This window comes from Coptis chinensis, chromosome 6 (assembly GCF_015680905.1).
Source record: "Coptis chinensis isolate HL-2020 chromosome 6, ASM1568090v1, whole genome shotgun sequence".
Classification (NCBI taxonomy): Eukaryota; Viridiplantae; Streptophyta; class Magnoliopsida; order Ranunculales; family Ranunculaceae; genus Coptis; species Coptis chinensis.
In genome coordinates this window covers 76,788,328-76,816,063 of record NC_141461.1, presented here as the reverse complement: position 1 = coordinate 76,816,063, position 27,736 = coordinate 76,788,328, and the positions used below count along the sequence as shown (strand labels likewise).

Below are 27,736 nucleotides of genomic sequence, written 5' to 3'. Positions count from 1 at the left end.
ACATTTTTTCAGGTAAACAAATGATATCATAAAAGTAGCCTACTCTATTTATTTTTTAAGTATGGAACGCTACTACTCTAAAATGTAAATAGAGTAGGATATTTCTATGTAAATCAACCGATCTGAACCATGTAAAATGCTCATAACAAAAACTGGATACCCATAAAATCTGGAACACTCTAGTTTCAGCAGTGAATCGAAATATTATGACCACAAGACATGAGAAAACATACGGAGGCTGTGGCTCAAAATTTCAAGTGAGAAAAGCTTTTGATATTCTCACTGAAAAGCATCGGAACTCCGAATATATAAAGCCTCAGCTGATGATCATCTTGTCAAGGAAAGCCGCTTGCTCTGGAAAATACTCCGTTAATTAGGTCCTTGGTCACCCAGACATGATCCTCACTATTTCCAATCCTAAACTTGTTGGTAGCAATTACTTGGGACTTGAAAAAGAATCTCTGAGGAAAACAAACCAGAAGCATTGAAAAAAAAAAGAAAGGTTAAACAGTGTCATCCTTCGTTATCGAAAAAAACAGTGTCATCCTTTTGAAATGAAGGCCATGGAAAGAACAAATGTTGAAGTCACATGACTTATTGGGGAAATCAAAAGTTGCAATGATATATATCATCTGTCTGTCTGGCATTGAGCTTTTCCTGTAAGGAAGTACACAGTAAAGATTGCACATTACAGAATCTCTTATATAATGTTCGATCTTTATCATCTGTCTGTCTCACATTGAGCTTTCCCTGTAAGGAAGTACACAGTAAAGATTGCATATTACAGAAGCTCTTATATAATGTCTGATCTTTATCATCTGTCTATCTCCAGTACAGAATCTCTTATATAGTGTTCCTAAGGACTTGTTTGGTTTAGTGCTGCTAACAGATGAACTCATCTTGCCAGTAACATTAAGCTGCTGACCCATTATGCAAAAGGTATGACATCACAATGAAATGTTTTGTCCGCTTATAGAATTGCTAGTTCAGGCTCTATTTCACCATAACACAAAAAAAGGACCAAATATAGAGATTACTAAATTCCTCAGTTTTTAAGAAACTCTATCTCCCTCCATCTTCAAATCATCATATGTTGCTGCAGTAAAAGAGAATTTTGCCAAAAGTCGATAACAGATCCTCAAAGCATCATTAAGGATGCATAACTATGACTTTCAACCTAGACTATTCTTCAGTATGCAAAGCAACAACTGAAGTAACAAACTACACCTTTGACGTATCTACTATTGTTTCTTTTTGAGAAAGAAATTTTAACATTGCAAACCAATAATAGCCTATGTTACATGGACACGCCAAGTTCAAAAAATAAATCGTGTCGGATACGTATACATGTGTCCGTGCCATGTGATATACCTCAGTGTTGGATATTCACAGCGTCAGACACTTCGTATCCGTGTCAGATACAGGCACACATATCCATGTAAATTTAACTTAGATAATAGCAGATCATATAGTTTAGAGGAAAAACTTAATTTGGACAAATTTATAAAATCAGTGGTAGTGATAATATGCATCTTAGAAGCATCCAAATATCCACTTAAACGCATCAAATAAAAATAAAATAAACATACCTTAAAGGACAGAGTATCAGGCATATCATCCGTTGGTTGTATCACCATATGACCCATAGGAGCCGTTCCCAACGAAGTATGTGTGGGAGAGGTCTCCAAGAACTGATTTTAAGGCTGACTCTGCACACTGCAATATACAGAGTTAAAACTTGAAAAGATAAATAAATAAATAAAAAATAAAAATCGAATGAAACCAACAAACAACAATGGACTTTTACCTTACGAAGTGTCTCTTCAGTTTCATAGACCTTTTCCGGAAAATGCCAAACAGGATTTCCACCTGGACATCCATAACGAAGCACCATAGAGGAGAAGATAAAGTCTTCTGTCAAGTGCTCTCTGTAACGATCTAAACAAAAGCAAGGAAAGGAACGATTAGCAAAAGAAAACTTGAGAAACAAAACTGTTACATTTTAACGCAAATATGAGCTTCCAAGCTTTTGTCACCACGTCATGGCGTAAGGTACAATTGCCAAGAATTATTGAGTCATATTCCTAAACAGCACGCACGTTCATTATTTATGAGTCATATTAGCAATATGACAACCTATAAGTTACAGGTAAGTAGAAGGCACATGATCAGCACCACGTCCAAGTAACACATACCCCAGACACAGCTACAAAACACAGAGGGTGCCTCAAAACCACCTAACCTGCTCAATATCATCTCTTAAAAAGGGAATAATATTGTCTAACAAAAAAAGTTTGTTAACGGGGACTTCTAAGGGGAGATTTTAAGCCTTAGGGGTATTTTAGTCTTTTAACAAAAAACATAAAAAACATGCAAAAAACAAGTGAGTTTAGGGTTCCTGAAGCCGTAAACCCTAGCACACCAGCTAGGATTTGCAATGAGGGAGAGGAAGATGAGAGTAAAACACCCACAAATGAGGATGAGGATATGGAATTTGTTAAGTCTGTGTTACTCAAGAAGTACGGAACTGGATCTTTGGAGAGATTCAGGAAAAAGCTTGATATGGTAGAAACCAGGGAGAGAGATCCAATTATGGATGAGGCACTGGATATAGCATTACGCTATCATGAAGCACCAGCGAGTGACGAAGAGGTTTCGACTACAGCAGAAGAGGTGAGCAAGACAAAACAAGATGGAAACTTTGCTGCCATGAAAGGTAACTCAGTGAACACAGAAGGAAGATCTACTGCTGCTGTCGAGCAAGAGGAGAATATTGAAAAGACTACGATGGCTTCAAACACTAGAAGTACATGGGCTGAAGTGATTGGGAAGACAGCTGCTGGAAGAGAAGAACTGAGCTTTATACCACCTACCATAGTTAATGGGAAGCCAATCATTCACGTAAAGAGTACGCAATTTACTGCCTTTAACAAGAAGTTTGAAAACTTGGTGGTTGGATCATTTGTTGGTAAGAGATTGAACTACAACTATGTAAAGGAAATAGTTAGTAGAACTTGGCGTCTAAAGAACTTCACGATGAAACCTTATGGGGACACGATGTTTACATTCCAATTTGAGAAGGAAGAAGATCGGAAGGTAGTCCTGGATATTGGATCCTTTCATATAGCAAGCAAGCTATTTGTTGTAACGCCGTGGAAGTTATTTGTGGAGGCAGAAACAAGAGAATTGAAGACGATTCCGATATGGGTTGTGGTCAAAGGATTGCCAATGGAAATGTGGAACAAAGCTGGGTTCAGTCAAGTGGGGAGTGCAATAGGAGTTCCGATGTTCACAGATCGACTCACAGAGAGCATGGGCAGAACCTCATATGCAAGACTTTGCATAGAAATTGAATCAAAGTGTGCATACCCAGCAGACATTCCTGTAGTATTAGATCAAAGACGTGCATACAAGGTGTCATTCGAATACAACAAAAAGCCCCCATGCTGCAAAGCATGCAATGTATTCGGACATACTGACCAAACATGCCCGAAGAAACCCAAGTCTGAGATGGAGGGAAACAAAGTTTGGTTGAAAAGAGAAACAAAACCTGAAGATGCTAACAGAGAGTCTAAGGAAGAAGGGGTTTTGAAAGAGGCAGCAGGCAAAGAAACAATAGGAAAAGGAAAGAGACAGGAACTAGAAGTACAAGAGGTGCAGACCATTAATGATGAGTTAGGATGGGAGTCCCCAACCAAAAAACACAGCTGCAAACCCAGGAGCATTGCAAGTGAAAAGGAAACAGGTGGAGAAGAGGCTACAGGCCAAGGTATGAGGATAATAGAAGTTAGTGAGAACTCAAGTACAGCAGAAACACAAAAAGGGGAGACAGAAAATGCAGAAGAAGTGAGGCAAAGGATTCAGCTGCTGCAACATGGGGACAATAGATTCAAGCACTTATTCATAACAAGTGGAGAGACAGAAGATGGTATACAAAAGAAAGATGCCATACCAGCAAAAGACACCAGAGAAACATCAGAGAGGACTGAAACAGTTAGTGGTAGCAGAAAAGATGGGACTAAACTTAGTCCCAGTACACATCCTCAACCCCTTTAATGATAAATTTTGCTTGTTGGAATATGAGGGGTTTTAATAGAGCGTTTAAGCAAGTTGAAGTTAAACATATGGTGAGAAAATATGACATCAGTATAATGGGATTGGTAGAGACAAGAGTCAAGGAGAAAAATAGAGAGAAAGTAGCCACAAAAACCTTCACTCAATGGCATATAGACGACAACTACAATGGCAGTGAAGGGGGAAACATATGGTTTTGCTGGGACCCTAGGGTATGTACAGCAACAGTCTTAAAGAAGGATACTCAACACATAACTATGGAAGTGGCTACAATAACTGGGGAGGAGTTTGTGATATCAGTAGTATATGCTAGCACAGAGATGATTACAAGAAAAGAGTTATGGAGAAGCATTATTGAGTTATCGTGCACGATCCAGAAACCTTGGAGGCTTATGGGGGATTTTAACTCAATTCTAAAACCTGAAGAGAAAGTAGGAGGATTAGAAGTAAGGCCTTATAACTTTACAGATTTTATGAATTGCAGCACGTCAGCTGGGCTAGTTGATATAAAGTTTAAAGGGAATCTATTCACATGGAACAACAAACAAGAAGATCGGATTAGCTGCAAACTGGATAGAGTGATGGCAAATGCAGAATGGATCGGTGAATATGGAGATCATGAAGCTGAGTTTTTAAATCATGGCGCGATCTCAGACCACACCCCCATGGTAGTCACTTCGATGATACAGAGAAACCAAAAGAAAAAATCATTCAAGTTCTTTAACTTTTGGTACAGAGAAAAAGATTTTCTAAACACAATTGAAGAAGCTTGGGGAAGTGAGGTAGTGGGTAATCCAATGTATGTATTCATGAGAAAACTGAAGCTCACAAAGGCAGCGCTAATACAGTGGAACAGAGAAAGGGTTGGCAACATAGTGAATCGGGTACAAGAAACAAAGAAAGAGATGGATCGGGTGCAAACAGAACTACAAAGCCAGCCTCGGAACAGAGTATTAATTGGACAAGAAAAGGAAATAATTAAATCCTATGTACAAGCAACCACATCTGAGGAGGATATGTATGGGCAGAAGTCCAGAGATCAAGTGATAGGCTCGGGAGATAACAATACAAAGTATTTCTTCAAGACTATGCAAGCAAGAAGAGTTACAAACAAGATTACATGTTTGAGAGATACTATGGGGAATGTCATACAGGATTTTAATGATATTGGGACAGATGTGTGGACTTCTACAGAGAACTCTATAGTCCTAATCATACGCAAGATATGGACTTCTCAATTTTTGATGTAATTGAGCCAAGACATCAGATATGCTCAATTAACCATGAGGAATTACAAAGAGAGATGACTAGGGATGAAATAACAGAGGCTTTGGCCAATATTGGGAATGATAAAACCCCGGGTAGTGATGGATTCTCTTCTTTTTTCTTTAAATGCACATGGAGTATCATTAGTGAAGACTTCATAAAGGCAATTATGAACTTTTTCCTCTCTAGTCAGCTTCTAAATGAGGTAAATGCTACTTGCATCACACTCATTCCTATCACTATCAGACTGCAGGCCCGTTGCATGTTGCGGAGTAATGTACAAGTGATGACAAGAAGAATGAAGGACATTATGCCAAAAGTGGTTAATCTTAACCAATCAGCCTTTGTTAGTGGGAGAAGCATTCATGACAATATCTTGTTATCTCATGAGTTAATGCACAATTACCACAGGAATGAATGCCCACCAAGGTGTGCTGCAAAGGTAGACTTGAGGAAAGCTTATGATTCAGTAAGATGGGAAGTAGTAGAGTTTGCACTGAGAAGAGTTGGGATGCCAGAGAGATTTGTTAAATGGGTGAAAGTGTGTGTTGAGACAGCCTCTTACTCTATTATGATAAATGGATCGGCCCTATGGGTACTTCAGGGAAGGAGAGGGATCAAGCAAGGAGATCCTATGTCACCATACCTTTTTGTTCTTGTCATGGACTTGTTCACTGAAATAATGCATCATAGTGTGAGGGAGGGACTTGTATAAATTACATTATAAGTGTGTAGATCCAATTATTACTCACTTATCCTTTGCAGATGATATAATGGTGTTTAACAGAGATATCGGCACGGCCATAAAGCTTAAGGAGAACCTACAAGTATTCAACAGTCTCGGGACTGGAAGTGAATGTACAAAAAAGCAATGTTTTCTTTACTGGAGTGGATGATATCACAAGTACAGACACAGAGCAAGTTCTCTTTTCTCCAGAGGAGAGTTGCCAGTGAAATATCTAGGACTTCCACTGATCACTACAAGATTAAGGTCCGTAGACTGCTGCCCTTTAATTTCGAAGATCACTGGGAGGATACAAAGCTGGAAAGGAAAGTTGTTATCTTGTGCGGGAAGACTACAGCTGATAAAGGCAGTGTTGAACAATCTCAGTGTATTTTGGGTTGCGGCTTTTACATTGCCTCAGAAAACTATTTGATGACATCAATAAAATCTTAAGGAACTTTTATGGACTGGACGGATTGCAAGCAATCTCATGCTCTGATAAGGTGGGAAGATGTGTGCTATCCATATGAAGAAGGAGGATTGGGGATTCGAAACCTCGAGAAGGCTAATCAAGCAGCAACCATGAAGCATATATGGAAACTTATAAAGAAGGCCGACAACTTATGGGTACAGTGGGTTCATAAAAACCTAATCAAGGGGAGGGGTCTATGGCAGCTGAAAATACCCAACGACTGCTCATGGAGCTGGAGGAATATGCTGAAAATGAGAAAGGAAGTGTCGGGCATCGTGCCTCATTAGATTGGCAATGGAAGAGGGACTAGTTTCTGGAATGAACTGTGGCATCCTTTTGGAATTCTTCATGATAAATTCCCAACAGAACTGAGGTATAGATCTAGCTGCAACCTGAATGTCAAAGTCTCAAACTTCATTACAGATGGCAAATGGGAGTTTCCACAGTACATCAAGATCCATTTATGTGGAATAATTGAAGTACTCGAAGAAGAAGTGGAAATAATGGGGGAAGGTGATAACATAGTGTGGTCTGCTTCTATAAATGGGAAATACAGCATGAAAGAAACTTATGAGAGCTTAAGAGATGAAAGACAATCAGTACAATGGCATAGAATGGTGTGGTATTCGAACAAAATACCACGCCATTCGCTCATCGAGCATACAATGGCATAAAATGGAGGGTTGAAAACTTTGTGGAAACTAAAGGAGCAGAAGGTTGTTGCAACTGACTTGTGTGTTTTCTGCTGGAAAGAGATCGAGACAGAAGAGCATTTGTTTCATAACTGCCCTTTATCGCATGATACATGGAACATGCTACTGAAACACATGGGATTTAATAGGCAGAGAGAGTACATGGCAAGGGGAGATTTTGTGGGTTGATTCTGTTATAAGAGGCAAAGGAATTCAGCAAGATGCAGTACGACTAGTGTGAAATGGATTTAACTACTGGATATGGAAAGCGAGAAATGAAAGAATTTTTTAAAACAAACATGCTTCTGCAATTCAGTTAGTGAGATCAGTGATTGAGGACACAAGAATCAAGCTACTAACATTGGCTACAAAGATGGAATGTGGACCAGCAGCAGACCGATCCATGGACATCTGGAATGTCAAAATACAGGTTCAACAAAGGTAACAGAAAAGATGCACGTGGCAAAAGGCAGAAATGGGCATGCATAACTTAAACACAGATGGAACTCTTCAAGGGCTGTTAGGAGGTTGGGCAACAGTCATTCGAAATGAGAATGGTGAAGTTTTGGCGGCAAGTCACGGGAAGACCAGCAAGCATTCTATAGATTTAATAGAATTGCAGGCAATGGAGCATGGAATGAATATGGCAATGAGGCATGGAATCAGGAGGATCAAAGCACAAACAGACTCCATGGGTGTAATCACTTTCTTAACAAAGAGGAGTCACCATCCTTGGCACGCAGAGAAGATGATCAGAAGCATTGAACGCATGAAGGATTATTTTGAACACTTCAGAGAATCTAAAAAACTAGCTGATGCTTTAGCTAGCAATTCTCCTACAGCTAGTCATGTAGATTTAGTTCCAAGCTCCTTTTCAGAAGGTGTAAAGAAAATCATTTATGATGATGCAAGGGGTAAACAATATGTGAGAGAGTAAGGATGTAACAAACTTTATTTTAATTCTAATAATAAGGGGTAGGGGACCTCTCTAAAAACTAGGGGTGGAACTCGGGTGGGTTAGGTTGAGTTGAGACATAATCCGAGCTCAACCCGAGTTTCAAATGCTTCAACTCGAGTCCCGGACCAAGCCCTAGTCAGTCCTTAAATTTTTAATCCAAGCCCTAATCTGACCAATTCGGGTTGGGTCGGGTTATATCGGGTTGGTCAAATTTCTCGGGTTTTTTTTGGAATTAGGAGGTAAAAAACACCGAAATTGAAATATTCTAATGAAATAAAAAAGATTTGATTGTTTAAAAAGGAAATTAACCTTGTTGATTATATTATGCTATCTAAAATAAAGATTCTCAACCTTATTTTTTACAAGAATAGAAGGATTGAAATATATAGCGTACATATATGCACACGGGCTCGGGTTTTTCGGTTTTTTGATATTCTAACCCAAGCCCAACCCAAAACCGAGTCGGGTTTTGATTTTACAAAATCAAGCCCGGACCACGGATCTGACATATTAGAGCATCTTTAGGAGTGATACCAACCTAGCATCAAACACCAAATTTCCAACAATTTAGTATTTTTTCAACTTTAGGAGAGTCACATGTTGATGAAAACACCAAAAAAATACCAAACCAAACACCAAATTGGCCAATATTTGGTTCTAGCTAGCATCAAACACCAAATTTCCAACAATTTGGTATTTTTTCAACTTTAAGAGAGTCACATGTTGATGAAAACACCAAAAAAATACCAAACCAAACACCAAATTGGCCAATATTTGGTTCTAGCTTTGATGCTGCATCAAATCACTCCACCTTGGGTTTTGCTAACACCGCGTGGTCTTGACTAGATTGTGGGCTTCAATGACGCGGTTTTGCCAAAACCGCGCAAGAGATTAAGAAAGAAAAAAAATAAAAAAGTTGATCGCGCGGGGGTTTTTGAAAAACCGCATGGGCTTGGGCTTTTAAGATGGGCTTCACTGGTGCGGTGTTGGAAAATCTGCTTCATTTGATGTCGAAAATTTGATGTTGCTCCTAAAGATGGTTGGTGTTTTTTTGGTTTGGTTCAAAACTTTGGTGTTTTTTTGGTTGCTCTCCTAAAGATGCTCTTAGTCCAGGACCAACAAAAATCAGGTTTTAGTCCATTGGGCATGGGCTAACCCGACCCAAGTTCCACCCCTACTAAAAACCTCGCTTGCCGACCAAAATAATAATAATAATAATATTGTCTAACAAATTGAAGATGAGAAATGAGCAAGGTGGTATTGTCAAGAATGAATCAAGAATCCTCAAACTGCATAATCTCAAACCTAAACAGGGTAGATCTTTTATATTAATAATGAAACTAGGATCCTTGAACCACATAACCTCAAACCTAAACAGGGTCGTCCTATTTATATAGATCCAGTCACTACATTTCCAGTCCATTTTTCATAAGGAGAAGTTTCAACATGCAAACGAAGGAAACTGGTAGTAAGGGGTCTCAAGCACTAAACAAATAACATAAACTATAAACTGCAAATTGTTAGACAATTCAATTAGGATTTGGATTATGTTGTGCCGGAGTTGGTCCTAGTTATTTATTTCTTTGAAGCTTAAAGAAACTTATTTCTTAACTAATGTTGCTCCCTTCTTACTTAAGCTGAAACTGTAGTCCATCGTTTCCATTAATACTATTATGCTGCTTGTTCCACCTTGAGGGTTATCTTAAAAGGCCGCCAACACTGGTTTAAGCAATTAAGCACATCTCCTACTGAATGGGACTAAGCATTATGTGATGGTTGTGCTAAATGCCCCAGACCGTACAGACGCTAACATACCCTGGTCAACCATCACAAGTAGGCTAGGCACCTTCCCAACGTCCTTATCCCACACTAGACAGGTAACCCATCCACCAGCCGTCAGGTGAAGCGTCTAAGGTGCCGACTGGCTCACAAGTCACAAATGTAGACAGCATTAGCAATATCAAGACGAGTCTAGTCCCAATTGTAACAAACTGGCTCATAGAAGGATGATGTATCCTCAACTTAGCCACCCACAAGGTGTGGGGTTACTTATAGGACAGAATCTGGAGAGGTACAAAGGCACTTAGTACAGCCATCACCCTCACAAGGAGGCTAGGCACCTTTCAATCATCTTTCAGGAAATAAAAAGAAGCTCTAACATGGTAATAGGATAAATTCATTGTATAGAAACTTGAAGAAATAAATCACAAACTTAACATGGACCTAGTGTTTACCTAGGAGAAAGTTTAACAATGTGACATATACTCTTCAAAGAGAATCCGAAATGCAATTTAGAGTTATACGTTTAAGTGAGTAAGATTATTTAGAAGAAAGCAATATAAGAACAAGTTGGTACCTCCTATCATTGTTTTTGTCAGCTTCAGTGACTCGTGGAGCTGGTACATAGTCAATATGGTAGTCACCTTTTCCCCTAAATCATGAAATGAAACTAAGAATATCTAAATTTGAGCAGTAGATAACAATCACCAAATGTAATAAAAAAGTAAACATTTACAAATGCAAATGAAGTTATTATTATTATAAATAAAAAGAAATACCTAGCATCAGACTTGCCTAAAACCTCGTCTGGGTATTTCCTCCGATATTGTTGCGTCCAACGATACCTGAGCGACAATAGCAAAACCTTCTGTCAAACAAATTGAACAGAGAATTAAATAAATAAAGAAATCTGAGTGCTGCTTACGAGAATTCTTGAAAAGCGTAAACAGCGGGCTCAATTTTGGGAATGACAACAGGTAATCTCTCAAACAAAACGGACGCCACTATCTTATCTGACGATGACGAAGAAGATGCTGACGTTGACAACCCTACTACTCTTCTTTTTAGAGAATGAGATAAAAATGCAAACCTATTCCGCATTTTTGTCTCTTTGGTTCGTTTGTGTTAAATGGACCTGGTACAGTTTTAACAAGACTTTGGACTTTCTTCATTTTATTTGGGCTTATTACCGATCTGGACAATTACTCGGAGAGAATAATAATAAGTCGGCCTGGGCAGAATATCCTCATAGGGATGAGATGAGGGTTCCGAGACCCAACGCTCCGAAAATCAAAAACAAAAGTCACACATCCAATGGTCTCGGATCTCGTCATGAGGATATCCTCGGGTAGACAAACTCTAATAAGTCACTGATCTTAGCATTTTTCAGTGTTTTTAGAAGTTGACTTACTACGTACTAAAACTCAATAATTCCTTACTCATTATTTTTCTTTTAGAATGCCAATCTAATTCGAGTAGGGATTTCGTTCCAATTTCTAAGACCGGAATCTAAATGATCACAAATCCAAATCCACACCTCGAGAACTAAGTGAGAAAGGATTTGATAGATAGATTTTTTTACACAAGTTATCTAAAATTTGTAAGTTTGTTTATAGTTAAATGAAATAGAAAGAAAGATAGGGAAGGATTAATCCTACTCATGCAAGGCCTAGCTACAAGTCTTTTAAAAACAGGTCACTACCATCTCAAATCCCTAACATAATATACTTATCTCTAAACATATCATGCTAGCATGTAGAATTGAAATGATATTTCATCTCTGAAATATCATTCCAACTCCCAGTTCTACTTTATAACAGTTGATCAGATATTTGTCAATCTCTGTCATTTTGGGACAGGATGAAAAATAGAACCTAAGTCTTTTAAGTAGTGATTTTGGAATTCTAAATTTGTAGCATGATCCTCACATAAGCATCATTAACCCTCCCCTTGGGAGAGTTTTAGCTCATGATCCTATGATTTGATTAAAACTACAAATAAGATAAGTAAAAAGAGATAGAAAGAATAAATGAATACAAAACCAACTAATTACCTAAAGAAAACAAAAGTTTTTATTCAAGAACTAGAAGGTGTAGTCCTCTATTAACAAATTACAAGCTTTTTTTTTCTTAAAACTAAAAACTAAAAACTAAAAGTAAAGACATGGAAGTAAATGAAAAGTAAAAGTCAAGGAAGTAAAAGCTCGCTAACTCCCAAAATCAGCCCCCCCCCCCCTTTACATAAGAAAGTCTTTTTCTCTTCACCCACGTGAAACACTCTCCTCTCATTTATTTTTCACTTATCCACAACTAATCCCCATTTTGCACCTTTCATTTTTTTAGATAATCATCACCTAAATCCAACTAACTCATTAACTTCATGCAAGGTGTCAAATTTGCACCAATTATTTGCACCTTTGTCTTGACTTGCATGATGACTCATCAAATCTTATGGGCCGCCTAGTGGGTCCACGTCGCGAAAGTCCAATGGCGATCCGGTCTTTTGGCATTTTACAACTTCCGCCTATGCATAGAGTTAAATCATGACCGATCGTCGGAGCGGCTCACTCGTCGATTCGAGTCCCGGTTCAAGAGATATGAGCTTCAAGTTTGGCGGCTTCGTACACGTAATCCGCTTCTAACCTGGATTACGTACTATTTGAGTCTTTGGGCTTTAGTCCGGTTTGTTGGGCTTCACATGGGCTTGATCGGAAGGCATGTGTATACTCCTATTCCGCGGCTTAAATGTTTGGTTTTATCATAATTTTACATTAGTTGCTCCAACCTCGCAAAAAGCACGAAGATGCGATTATTTCATGATTATTAAGCACAAAATTGACCGAAATGTTATGTCTCTGCGGGTTTTATAATACGGTTTTGGTGCTTATCACACCACTCCCCAAACGACATTTTGCTTATCCTCGCAAAGAAGAGACATTAAAATAGATAAGTGGCCAAAAGTGCATTCTAAGCTAAGTCTCGTTTCACGAGTCGAGGTTGCATTGACCATATGCAACAAGGCCTTAAACCACTAGGAATTCCCAGTGGACGAAGTTATAGCCTCGTGAGAGTTTTCCGAGAGAAGATACTCACAAACTTCATTTATACTCTGGCGACTTCAAGAACAAAAGCTTGTTTTCTAAATTAATCTCGGATATCTATACATCTCCTTGGCGGGGAACGAGGATTAATTCTTTTCTCAAACTCAAGTTAATATGCATACAATAATTAAAACATCTACATATGAGCATGCATACGTTGAATTTACATTGAATTACCTGGCTGTGGTTTTTCGGATCCTTTGGAGAGCGTACCTAAATGGGTTTTCACATGTATGTGTCGAAACACAAATTAAATTCATAATTTTCCCACTCGGGTTTCATTAACTCCGATTAATGCGATACATGGGCACACTTTTCCTCACATACTTTGATGAGGAGGAGGGTCGATTGATCACATCTACTACTTATTATCACACCATCCTACTCCTAATTGAGCTAGAGGTCTTTATTAGGTATTATGGGGCTTAGGTGATAGTGTAGAAAGAAATGGAAGTAGAAGATCAAAAATGATAAGTATGAGAGAATAAGGTCTTCAAGATATTTACACTCGAGAAATCCTTGTTTTCTTTTCCTGCTCCTACCTGAGTTTTCCTACCTTGCTCTTAAGCCTTTGTACTTATTTCATTTTTTTTTAAAGCTTAAGAAACATGATTCTGTTTATTTATTTATTTTTATTTTATTTTATTTTATTTTATTTATTTATTTTTTGAAGCAGGTAACTAACTTTTATTTGGAACAAGTCTTCTTTTATTTTTTCTACATTTCGTCTTATTTCTCATACTCATCACTTAGGTAGGTTCTTTTATTTGGGGTTAATATATGGGTAAGGAATTTTTGGTGAAAGTGAAAGGTTTGATGAAAGGTTCAGTGGAGTGACTAGCAGTAAAATTTGTAACATTAATAATTTATAGCTATGCTTAGATCCAAATAATGCCTAAATTCTCCTTAGGGTTGGATGGTGATCAAGTAAGTCGATCGTGATTTTCTCTATTCGAAAAACTACTCCTCCTCGTGTCATTACTCACAAATCACTCATATCGAGGCTTTTGGTTAGATTCTCCACAGATTGATAGTTTAAGTAGATTAACCGTGGGTTCCGAAACTTCATCATGTACAATCAATAATACTCAGTGCATGAATACTCATGAAAAGATGTAAAAACTATTGCGTACGTATTAGCTTAAGTTTCTTAAAAACGAATCATAATTCGAATGCTAATGTGAGACTTCTAGATAATTTTCATCATTGAAAAAGAAACAAGACCTTGTCACTAATTACATTTACTAACAAGAAAATAGAAATTATATACAGACTACAAGTTGCCTAATAATTTTTATTATTATTATTTTTTTAAATTACTCCCAAACAGAGTGATGATTAGTCTTCGAAATAGAAATAGATAAAGAAAGGAATTACCTAATAACCGTGAACAAAATTAGAGCTGGATTGCTAGAACATAAAGTTGTGGTAACATGATATATTATACAAAAAAAAAAACAAAGAAAAACAATAGCACACTATATACAACTATATACAGTTAGATATATGTACAATTCCCTACTCAAGTTTACCATCCAGGATGTGGTGAAGGTCTGGCATCTTCTTCAATGAAATGCATTTCCTTAGTATCGCGCCAAAAGGTAACGTACTCCCAAATGGTAGCCCATTCTTGTTCACCAGATTCGTTCAAATGCTTCATTATCTTATCATCGTTTGGATAACAACGAACATATCTCAAGTATCGCGCAGGACGTTTCCATTGCCTAAACGTTAATGAACGAATTATCTTGTTTACTTGGCACATAGAATCTACTTTGACCCAGTCATGAAAAGTAGCTGAAAACTGTGGGAAATGTGTCTTCATAATTCGCAAGCGATTCTGGGGTAAAAATATATCTTCCCGAAAAGTACGAGCTCGTTTCAAATTGGAGATAACACGGTTTAAGATATCAAAGAATGTATGACCTTGAGCAAGCGCATTGAAGACTACATGCAAAGCATCATTGGCGGTAGAAAAATGTCAATCTCCCATGATGTCAAGAAGGACAAACAACATCGCATTTCCCATGTTCATGGTCATGCTGGTTAAGGGAATGGTGATGTCTGGCCATCTGCCAAGTTTAGTTCCTTCATCTTTAATCTCAGGACCATCACCGTATCTTTGCTAAAGCGAAGCCAGCCATGAAAAGGAACGAGTAGAGTTGTGATAAATGTATGGCCATGTTGTTGCTTGCGGCTCGTGATATGGAAGATCTAAAGTCGGGGGCAAGTGTTGCCTCTCTGAAAGACATGGTTTGTGCCACCAACTTTGATTGTGAATCCGTCTAAGAAAAAGCTATGGCGGCGTTGAATGCTGGTGTATCTTCCATATTAGCATAAAAGTAGGCCGCCAAACTTGGAGAATAAGTTTGGTCAGGGCGAATAACAAGGGAAGATCTAGACCACCCGATGTTAGTAATGCAATCACGGAAATGAAGTCCATAAGTATTGGAATCCATCATGGCCTGAAATGATTGCTCAGGGATGAGTTTTGGAGGTGTCCTGTTTGATGAAGATGCTACGTTCGATAAAGATGCCATGTTTGATGGAGTGGAGTGATAGGGAAAGATATGAGAAGAAATATGTCCAAGAAAATTTGACTGGATGGAGGAATGAGTATGCAAGAAGATAAAACCTCCTGTAATCAAATTTAAAAGAACACGTTAAAATTGTTATTATCACAACTTGAAATATGACAATCCTAGTATGCATTTCTTACAAAAGAAGATACAAAGATAACAAAAATTTTAATTAAAGGAGCACACGACGAAACACTTAATAATAATAATTTTATTTTATTTATTTTGGGGAAAGTTGAGTTTTTGTAAAAACAGAACAACCCCCCCATTTTTTTTTGTTGTTCAATGATGATAAGGATGGTGATAGGAATGCAGATCGTGGACAACACCGCTTCGGTTCATTAATTTGTTGGCTAAATTTGGATTTGAAGGGTCCCCTGGTTTGCGAGAGATCGTAGTTTGATTCTCTATTAGAAGAGTGTGATTTTCTAATGACCGAGAGTGAGTTTCCAATAGTGCCTCTTGATCAACATCATGCATCACTTGACGTTCTTGGAAATCCATAAGGCTTTTGATGATGATTTCCTGACGTGCGTGGAGTTCCCTCATTCCTTGATGAAGAAATTGAATACCTTCCATGGGATTAAAAATGTTTTGCATGGCATTTTCATCAAAGAAATGTGCAAAGTTTGAGTTTTGGCCATCCATTTCATCTGGTAGAGTATCTGGCGTCCAAGAACCACCGGCACAGTCTTTGTGAAGTATAGTAACAAATGCTCTTTGAAGACGTATTTCTGGAGAAACTGCTGGATAACCCCAACGCATCATAATTTTCGTGACTAAAGTAGGCAGAGGTGCTAACCTTTTTGTTCTTCTGGTGATTGCGTTCCAGAGGTGTTGGATTATACAATAATCATCTCTTTGATTCTGCATAATCCAAAGTAGGTGTAGTTGAGGCTTGGTGACTTCAGATTGGTGTGACGTACCCACCACATTGTGTCCCAACCAGTGGAGCACAGCTCGTTGATTATGTTTCAAAGAGCGTTGAAGAACAACGTGATTTTTATTTCCGACCTCGCCATGAGATACGGTGGCCCGTAGTAACTTTTTGACGGAATTAAATGGGGACTCTGAAAGATCGAACCCCGAGTCATTCATTGGAATTTGAAGTATGTCGGAGATAATTTCCTTAGTTAATTCAAAACGTTGTCCATAGGCATGGAAATAGAATTTTTCATTTTCAGGTCCACTAAATTGGTTGAACATCAAGACCAAATCTCTGGAATAGGCATGCATGATGATATAGAAGAGGCATCCATCCTCGGCGTACAATTTACGTGTCATAAAAGGAGAAAATCGGCCATCGTCAAAAAATTCAGGTAGTTCTTCTCGGGTACTATCTTTCTTGGTTGATCCATTTGGAAGGATAATTGATGGAAGGATAGTGTAGAAACCGTGAAATGAGAATGGCTGAAAGGAAGAGATTTATAGAAAATATAGGATCTGGTACAATTAGGATGCCAAGTGCATCTAGATCTCGACTTACAAGTGAAACATGTGATGTTGGTATCCCTAATTATGTACAGCAACTATGGGTATCCATAGTATGTCTTTTCATGTCAGGTGTCCAAAAACAATTAATGAGGTCTTAAAATGATAGAGAATACGGAGGAAAGTTTCACGGGGCGTTAGACCTACACGTAATTTCAAAATTTATGATCATACATCAATAATAGAAGATGGATAGAATAATCGAAATGCGTCGTGACAAGTGTTAAATCTTGTGTAGCGTCTTGCGATCTTCTCTGAAAACAATAAGTTGAGTTTGATTTATTTTATTGCGTTATTGATTTTTCTTATTTGTTATGGTTTTGATAACTATTTTATGTTTATGATAAGGTAAAAATACAACTAATATACACAATTTATTAAATAGGATGCTCCTCCATTTAATACGTAACCCCCGATAAAATGGTTGAGAATTATTTAACACACCATAGTAATATACAAAGCGACAAAGGGAAAGAGATATTGAGGTTACATAGATCTAGATATTCCAGATGAAGTTATGCATGATCGACAGTAGAATAATGACAAATACTGTTATCACGAATGCTGTGACAGCCCATTCACGTTGCTCCTTTTCCAATCGCTCTATCGGATCCATTGTTTTGAATGAAAATATAATATGTGAAGATTAAGCTTTGGATAGTGAGAGAATGAGGTGAGTGAAGGGTGATGAGGAATGTCGGAATTTATAGGCAAAAATCTGACCGTTTTGGATATCTGACCGTTTGTGGATATCTAACCGTTTTGGATATCTGACCGTTTGTGGATATCTAACCATTTTGGATATCTGACCGTTTGTGCCTTGTAATAATTACGATGGAGATAATATTTGGGTTTTGTGACCAGACACGTGATTTGGGTCGGTTCTAATTTTTGGTCCAAGCCCAAATGAATTCCGGAAATTTCCCTTATGTCCCAAAATTTCAAACGCGGAATTTCGATTCGTTTCAATTCCAAATTAAACGAATCGAATGCTAAAATGATCGGCATTAAAAATGTCATCCAATGGAATATAAAGAAGGCACCTACAACTTTTTATTTTTTTATTTATTTTTTATTTTTTATATACAAATGTACAAGTGGAGATGAACGTGGCGACGTACAAGGGAAGATGTATGTGTCATTATACAAAAGAACGTAACAACAACACCGGACTACAAGAAGAAAATCATTACAGTAAAATCAGGCAACTGTCATGTCGGCTCTGGGGCGAACCCAATCCAGCCAGACTGTGGCTTAACCTTTATGTTTTGGGGGCCTAGGGTTCGGGGACGGTACCATCCCCGACCAATGTGCAATGGTCTAATAATAAGATTACCCTTAGTACATATGGTATAGCCTCAAACCGCCCCGAACTGTCATCAAATAGAAAACTATTCGGGGTTGGCCTGGTGAAATCCATTGCCTGTGCGAATGTGGGACTATCCGATGTTGTTCATCACGACTCTCCTTGTGCACAATGCAAAGGTGAAAATAAAATACACGAGTATATACATGTGGAGTCTTTTAACGTCATATCCTCAAGACGAATGTGAGTCTTTTAACGTCAGATCCTCAAGACGAATCCCACCCTATGGGAGCAACGGGACGACGACGAAGTTTATCCTGCTGAGCTGGTGTCAGACAATAATATACCTTATACCGGCTCATATCGGATAGTAAATCAAGACCTAGACAGAAAGGTGTTTGACAATTCATACACCACCCCATCCTTCGCACACGTCGCTTTCGAGCAAAAGTACTACGACCATTACCTATTCGAGATGGGTGAGATTTATACCAAATGATGAGCTGGAGTTCGCGAGGAAGAGAATAGAAAAGGGAAGAGAAGGAAGGCTGAAATTTTTTGGTACCCATTGTTTACCGGAGCCACGTTTGCTTTCGATGAACGAGCGAAGACATTTATACTTTCGGTTAAAATAGAGTTTTTGTGGACTAAGGTTCCGGCGCTTGCAACCACACACTCTAGGAGTTTTGAGAGAAGAAAATAGAAAAGGGCCCGGCTACCCTAATGGTGTACTTTCCTTGTTTTAAACACCTGGAAAGAAATACACCATCGAATCTTTAGTCTTTGTAGACTGGATCTTTGAGAAGAGTCTTTTCGACATCTGGAGAACGTAACTCATGATAATGTTTAAGGTGTTGGCCATTTACTTGAAATTCACTGTCGTCGTTTACATTTTTCAAAGAGATAGCCCCATAAGGGGTGACAGCAGAGACAGTGAAAGGACCATACCATCGAGTTTTTAGTTTTCCTAGAAAAATGTGTAATCTTGAGTTGTACAACAAAACTTTTTGACCAATTTTGAATTATTTTCTTAATATGTGCTTATCATGCACTCTTTTCATGTTGGCTTTATAGGATTTCGAGAGATCATAGGCATCACTCCGAATCTCTTCAAGCTCATTTAACTGCAATTTTTAAACTTCTACGCATCGGTATTATAATTTAGGCTTTTGATAGCCCATAGAGCCGCGATGCTCGAGTTCAACTGAAAGATGACAAGGTTTACCAAAAATGAGGCGGTAAGGGGACATGCCTATAGGTGTCTTAAAAGTTGTTCTATATGCCCACAAGGCATCAGATAATCGAAGAGACCAGTCTTTTCTAGATGGATTAACCGCCTTTTCTAAAATTGATTTAATCTCTATTAGAGACTTCTACTTGGCCAATCGGGTCCGAGGATGATCTGGGAGTTGCCACTTTGTGAGTAACTCCATATTTCTTTTACTAATGATTCAAAAATTTTATTACAGAAATATTTTCCCCTATCACTAATTATAGCTTTGGGAACGCCAAATCGAGAGAAAATATGTTCCTTTACAAAAAATACGACCGTTTTATGATCATTCACACGACATGCCAACGCTTCAATCCATTTTGACACATAGTCAATAGCTACTAGTATGTATATGAAGCCATGACTATTTGGAAAAGGACCAATAAAGTCGATGCCCTATATATAAAAAATTTCTACAATTAAAATTGGATTTAAGGGCATCATATTGCGTTGAGTAATGCGTCCTAGCTGCTGACAGCGATTGCATGTTTTGCAATGCTCGTGTGCATCTTTAAACAGCGTTGGCCAATAAAATCTACATTGTAGGACCTTGGCTGCAGTTTTTTTACTTACCGAAATGACCACCACAAGATTGTTCATGGCAAAAGGATAACACGTCATTATGTTCCCGGTCGGGAATACAACGGCGTATCGGTTAGTCGGAACAATACTTGAAGAGGGTAGGGATCATCCCAAAAATAAAATTTCCACAATGGATAAGAACTTATTCCGTCCGTTCGAGTCCAAGATGAAGGGACCTCCTCGGTAACTAGGTAGTTTACTATATCAGCATACCAAGGAGATGAAAAAGCGGAATACAAATGTTCATCCGAAATGAATCGTAGATTGGTTCGGCCTCATTATCGACATCATTAACGAAGTCGTGATAAATGGTCTCGCTACCACATTCTACAAACCTTTTTATCTCTAATTTCTGGAGTAAACTCTTGCAAAAGGAGGATCCATCGGATCAACCTCTGTTTGGCATCTTTCTTTGCTAATAGATAAATAGCGCGCCGCATGGTCGATGTAGACTATTGTGGAAGAACCAACTAGGTAAGGACGAAACTTATCCGGGGCATATACAACTGCTATAAATTCTTTTTCGGTGGTGGTATAGTTCGTTGGCGTCATTAAGAGTTTTACTAGCATAGTAAATGACAATTGGCTTGTTCTCTCGGCGTTGCCCTAAAGACGACTCAATAGTGTAGTCACTCGCGTCACACATTAATTCAAAAGGTTTAGACCAATCGGTGGTTGAATTATCGAGCTGTAGTCGTATGGACTTTAAGGTCTCAAAAGCTTGTTTGCAATCGAAAAGTGAAGTCAAATCGACATCTTTAAGTAAGAGATTTGTTAAAGGTCGGGCAACCTTTGAGAAATCTTGAATAAATCTCCTATAGAACCCTGTGTGTCCTAAAATGCACGTATTTCGGCTGAAGTTGGTATAGGCAAGGAAGTAATTTTTTCAATCTTTGCTTTATCAACTTCGATTCCGATCCTTCAAAATAATATGACCTAGTACTATTCCTTTTGTAACCATAAAATGACATTTTTCCCAATTAAGAATGAGATTTTTCTCTTCAACGCGATTAAAAACCTTTTCAAGATTTGATAAACAATTATCAAAAGAATTACCATATAATGAGAAATCGCCTATGAAGACTTTCATAAAATGTTCAACCATATCATCAAGATATGAAGCATCTGCCAAATAGAATGTACCGGGTGCATTGCAAAGGCCAAATGGCATTCGTTTATATGCAAAAGTACCAAAAGGGTAGGTGAACGTTGTTTTTTCTTGGTCAACAGGATCTATGATGATTTGAAAATATCCTGAATAGCCATCAAGAAAACAGTAAAATGCATGACTCGCTAACCGTTCAAGCATCTGGTCAATGAATGGGAGTGGAAAATGATCCTTACGAGTGACTGCATTAAGTTTTCGATAGTCAATACATATTCGCCACTTCACTGGAATGCGAGCGGATATGCATTCATCTTTATCATTTTGTACAACTGTAATTCCAGACTTCTTGGGAACAACATGGACTGGACTTACCCAAACACTATCTGAGATGGGGTAAATAATACCTGCATCAAGTAACCTTAAAATTTCTTCCCGCACCACATCCTTCATGGTTGGATTTAGACGCGTTAGTTCACGTGATGTCTTGGCATTTTCTTCAAGATGTATGCGATGGGTGCACACATTAGGGTCAATGCCTTTAATGTCATCGAGACCATCCAATAGCAGAACGGTGTTCTTGAATGACCTTAATTAAACGTGATTCCCCGATCGTGATCAATTGTGATGATATGATAATTGGGTGACTACCATCCGGATCTAATTGTACATATTTTAAGTCCCAAGGAATAGACTTTAAGTCGAGGTGGAGGAGTGGGTATAAAGATTCTTGAGGAAAGTCGTCTTCCACAGAGAAAACAGATTTATGTTCGTCCAAGTCGCTTGATAGTAGGGCTGGAAATGGAGCGGGTTCGGGTCGGATCAGACTATATCCATGCCCAGATCCATTTTTTCAATACAAAACCAGATCCGATCCATGACCGAATGGATCCAAAATGGCATACCATATCCCAACCATTTCTGTAAATAGGATAATCGGATCCGACCCGAATTACGAACCACAAGTTCTCAATCACCCACGTGTCTGCAAACAAGAGAGACCTATTATTATTTGGAAGATATATTAACAAAATTTTATATTTTGGATTCGGATCTAGGAGGATCCGAACCGTTTAGAGTAAAACCATATTTGAATCCGAATTAAAAATGGATAATCCATATCCGACCCATTTTCTTATTCGAACTCATTATTAAGGTCCAAACCCGTTGAAATAGGTTTGGATCGGGTCGGATTCGGGTCAAAACCCGCACCATTTCCAGCCCTACTTGATAGGACGGTAGTAGAGTGAATTGGTGGTATTGATTCTAAAAACTCATGTACCTCCTTTGAATAATCATCAACATCAAATTCAGAACCGCCAAAAGAATGGAATTGGTGTACTTCATCTTCAGGAAAAGAGTTTGTGAAATATTCTTGTACGAGGGTGTCAATCATGTTAATCTCACCATCAATATCATTCTCGGAATTTGTTTCATCAACTTGAACACATTAACCTCGACCAAAGATTTCCGAGGACATGGTCATGGACCCATCCCTACGGTTTATGAGTGCATTAGCGATTCTGCGGAATAGGCGCCCTAATATGATAGGAATGGAGTCACGTGGGCAACTTCGTATCCAAAATGACAAAATCTACGGGATAAAAAGAAATCTTGGACTTTTACAAGGACATTTTCCACAATGCCTTTCGAATGCTTAATGGATCGATCGGCTAATTGTAAAGTCATCGCGTAGGTTTAAGCTCATGTATACCTAGTTGTTTGAATAAGTAATAAGGAAGTAAGTTCACACTAGCTCCTAGGTCTAGTAATGCCGTAGTCGTATACTTATCACCTAATGTGCATGGAACTGCTTGTCTACCGGTCCTTGTATTTTACTATACCACCGTATTCGATGGACGGAAACCGCTCAAGAAGGAAAGTCCGTTGAGGCACATTTGTTCTTCTTTTTTCCTGTGCACATGTCTTTCAAAATTTTTGCATGTTTTGGTAATTGTTTTAGGGCATCGAGAAAAGGTAAGTTTATTGTCAAATTTTTAAAGGTTTCCCTAATTTCATCAAAGTTTTCATCCGGTTTATTCTTTGCCAAACGAGCAGGAAATGGTGCCTTAGGGCGGAATTTTGCATAAGAGTCCACTTTTTCGTTTCCCAATTTTTTAGATTGTGATGTTGTTGAACTTGGTGTTTCCATTGTAGGTTCATTATCTGAAACAGATTCCTTGGAACCTCCGGTATCTTTTGTTTGATCATCTGGCATACGGATTTGATTGTCAACGGTTTTCCCAGATCGAAGAGTAGTAATTGCATTCACCTCACCTTGGGTTGGAGTACTTGTACCAGGTATATTGGTGAGTTCAAAGGCAATGTTTGCTGGCTTAGGGTTCGGAATTGCTTGGCCAGGAAACACGCCTTTCTAGCTCTTGTCTTGCGCTAATTGTTGAAGTGATTGTTGGATAGACGTTAGGATTTGTGATTGTTGGTTCATGTAAGCGAAGAACGTCTCGCTTGTCCTATCGATAGCAAGAGGCATAGGTTGTGCAACAGTTACTAGTTCCGACATTATTCTTTGAGAAGTTGTTGATTATAGCCATAATTTGGATTAAATGGAACAAGGTTGCGGTTGTTTTGATATTTAGCATTTGAATTACTTTGAAATTGATTTTGACTTTGTTGGTATTCTTGATTATTTCCTTGGCGGTATGGAATAAAATTGTTGATTGGTTGAACAGTGGATTGGCTAAAACCCGGAGGAGCCATTTGTTGGTTATTCGGACGCCGTTTAAATTTGGATGTTGTCTCCATGGTGCATTAGGAATGTTGAATGCACATGCCTCCTCCGGTGTTTGGGTAGGGGTAGCATGTAACAAGGGACAATAAGCATCAAGATGGTCTGGACTAAGACATAGAACACATGGGGAAGTATTAACGTTCATGGCCTGTTGTGGAAGTTGATCGTTTACTTGAACTGCAAGAGCATCTACTTTTTTAGTGAGGCTTTCTATCAGCTTTTTCAACTCAGGATCGGGTTTTACCTCAAAAATAGACGTAGCTTTTGTAACATTATCCTTAGATGACCTAGAAGAATCAGTGTTACCCCAATGTGTACCTTTTTTCGCTTGTTTTTCAAGAAAAGTATATGTTTCAGGAGCTCCTTTGTCCATGAAGCAACCGCTCATTATATCCGGTGAGTTTCTTTTTGATGATCGAAAAGTCTATTAAAGAATGAATCGAACGAGGGCGGCTTGTCTAGTTGGTGATGAGGACATTCTAAAAGAAGATCAATAAAGCGACTCCCATGCTTACGTAAATGATTCATGAGGATTTTGATGAAAGAATTGAATTTTTACAAGCATTTCATTTTTTTTTCGAAGTATAAAATTGAAGCATGAAAGCTTGAACAAGTTTATTCCATGTGTCTATGGATTGTGGTTGTTGTTCTAGCTAAAATTGACGCTTTATCCGCTAAAGTGAATGGAAACAACCAAAGAAGAGTTATTCCTTAGAAACGGCCGGATGGTGAAATGTTGTGGCCAACTTGGAAACTTCACGAAGATGATTATGCGGTTTTTCATCGATCCAAACCATGATATACAGGTAACAAACTAAAAACGTTTGACGAATTCAAAATCACCGACAATGTCCTCGAGTTTGATCTGCGAGGAAGAAGGTCCTTCCTTCCTCAGAATGTTGTATAGAAGTCCCAAGGGGCTTCTCAAATTTAGTGGATTTTTAAATCGACCATAATGAATGATAGGAATGGTGACGAATCTTTTTGATTTGGATTAATAGAAGAAGAACTTTGTGGAGGTGAAAACTTACGCAAATATTTATCGTATTTTCTCCTACGATAAGTATGTTCAAATTCTTTAGTAGAACCAGACTTTAATCTCATGCAAGCATAAAATTAGATCTAATTGACAAAAGGAACTTATTATTTCTTGAATTTTATGATTATCTTCAAGCATTAGAGTTGAACAATGTAGGCCTAAGCTTCTGCTAACGTAGCAGTGAAGCTAGGAATACGTGTGCATAAACCAACAGCCAGGTCACAAGAGAGATATGAGGGAGGCTTTCCGTGCAAGTACGGTTCTAATTAAGTAACCTCAATCTGTCAAGTTTCCTAGACACCGTTGGAATATGATTAAGAGTTATGGAATTAAAATTTATGCAAGGTCGTTCTTATTTTTATTTTTTTTTATTTTTTTTTTACGATTTATGAAAGGGTGAAAATACAAACATACAAATACGATCTACTCATACTATACTAGATGCAGTAGCATGTGAAGATACTCTACTCATACGTATAGCTATACGAATAGGCAAAGTTGTATCATCGATAAATATTTCCATACGTCTGCAGCAAATATACATCGATGTCGTGATATGTCGCTAATTTGTAAATCGATATTGCGTAGGCGATATCTACACGATTCTGAGGCAATTTAAATTACTCATACGTATTTAGATATGGTAGCATGTGAAAATATTATACGTACGCATATATATACTAATATGTGAAAACGTAAACTAAACAGGCAACGTATTTTACCTAGACTAAAATACGACTTTTGTATTACATAATAATTTGATTTTGTCAATACTCATTGAGATTGCAAGTGTCATATAGAGAGCAGCTTCACCCCTTAGGGTTTAGAAACAACTTACCCAACTCAGATTTTAACCCTCGTTGGAATGTTCTCCTCTTTCATGACAAAATCGACTTATTAAACAACACAATTTTCTAAAATGATGATTTTGGAGGGGAAAACAGTTGATTTTGACCTCGAAAATGAAAAGCTGGGTGGTGGGTGGTTACAGCGTGCGCGCCGTCGAGATCTTTCCGAATTGAGCTCACACGCGTGATTCAGAGAACCGTAGCCAAAGTTATGGCCAAAATACCAAAACACACTCTAATTACTATGTATAACTCCTAAGTTATATATGCTAACATGCAAATAACCACTCATACGGTAATATATATGCTAAACATGTGACTATATATATATATATATATATCGGTTTGTCTAGGGTGCCACTCTTAGAGTGCCACCCTTATCTCACTCTTCATTTGAGCCGTCCGATCGAGCCCTCTAGATCTTTAGATCTAATTCACCCATTTCTACGATATTTACCGATATTTCGATATTTCATCATCTTCTCTTAAAAAAAAAACCGATCTTCTCTTAAAAAAAAAATCTTCACCAAAGAGTTCAAACCGATCTAACAAAAAAAAAAAAAAATTCAATTTCTCTCTCTACCTACTCGGCTCTCTCTTCTTCTTCTTCTCATCATTTGGCAATTAGGTTTCTTCACTTGGTTTCTTCTTCTCGACAGTATCATTTGGCACTTCAACTATAGTCCACATTTGGTTATGGTGCTTGCCTATTAATAATGCTTTAATTGACACTTGGATTGTCATTATACCATAAAACCTTGAATTTTGATTTAATTTAGGTTGCTATGATTATAGTTATGATTAATACCCTCGTTTAAAGACGGCGACAATTTCGTGGACTCTCGTCAGATACAATGAAGCCTGAACTCGTCGATTCTTCATGCGTGATTCGTCGTCAGTTTTGAACTCTGTCGAAGTTCTATTGAACTCTATCGAGTTTTGAACTCTTTCAGAGTTTTGAACTCCGCGTCGAGTTCGTTGAAGTAGCATATTCGGTAAACTTCTGCCGAAGTTCGTGAACTCTGTCAAAGTTTTGAACTTCGTGATTCCATTCGGAGTTCGGTTAACTCTAAATTATTCTTCATGCCGCCGATTCAACCGAGTTTTGAACTCGGCCGAGTTCGTGAACTCGTCAATCGGCGTCGAGTTCGGTGAACTCGCCGCATTCTTCATGCCGTATTCTCGTCGAGTTTTGAACTCGGTCGAAGTTCGGTGAACTCGTCGATTTCGCCGAGTTCGTGAACTTCTAGATTCTTCTTCATGTCAGATTCGGCCGAAGGTGAACTCTCATATTCTTCTTCATGCCGATATTCGCCGAGTTTTGAACTCGTGAAGTTCGGTGAACTCGTCAGATTCTGGCCGAGTTCGGTGAACTCGCCGCATTCTTCATGTCAGATTCGGCCGAGTTCGGTGAACTTCTGTCGTATTCTTCATGCCGTGATTCGCCGAGTTTTTGAACTCGTCGAGTTCGTGAACTCTATCGAGTTTTGAACTCTTTTCGTTTTTTTGAACTCCGAGAGTTCGCCAAGTAAAGATATATTCGGTGAACTTTCTGTCGAGTTTTGAACTCTGTCGATTCTGTCGAGTTCAAAACTCTTTTCGAAGTTCGGTGAACTCTGTCAGTATTCTTCATGCCATATTCTCGTCGAGGTTTTGAACTCGTCCGAAGTTCGATGAACTCTATCGAGTTTTGAACTCT

General features: G+C 38.3%; 1 pseudogene across 1 annotated transcript; it reads right to left on the bottom strand.

Annotated features, from left to right (window-relative positions):
• Positions 1 to 123: 123 nt before the first annotated feature.
• LOC147494555 (uncharacterized) lies at positions 124 to 11,111 on the bottom strand (annotated as a pseudogene). The gene is made up of 6 exons (XR_015199981.1): positions 10,891 to 11,111; positions 10,745 to 10,810; positions 10,543 to 10,617; positions 1,808 to 1,938; positions 1,590 to 1,716; positions 124 to 461 (listed from the first exon to the last, which is right to left on the bottom strand). The product of XR_015199981.1 is annotated as an uncharacterized LOC147494555 (transcript).
• Positions 11,112 to 27,736: the final 16,625 nt, after the last annotated feature.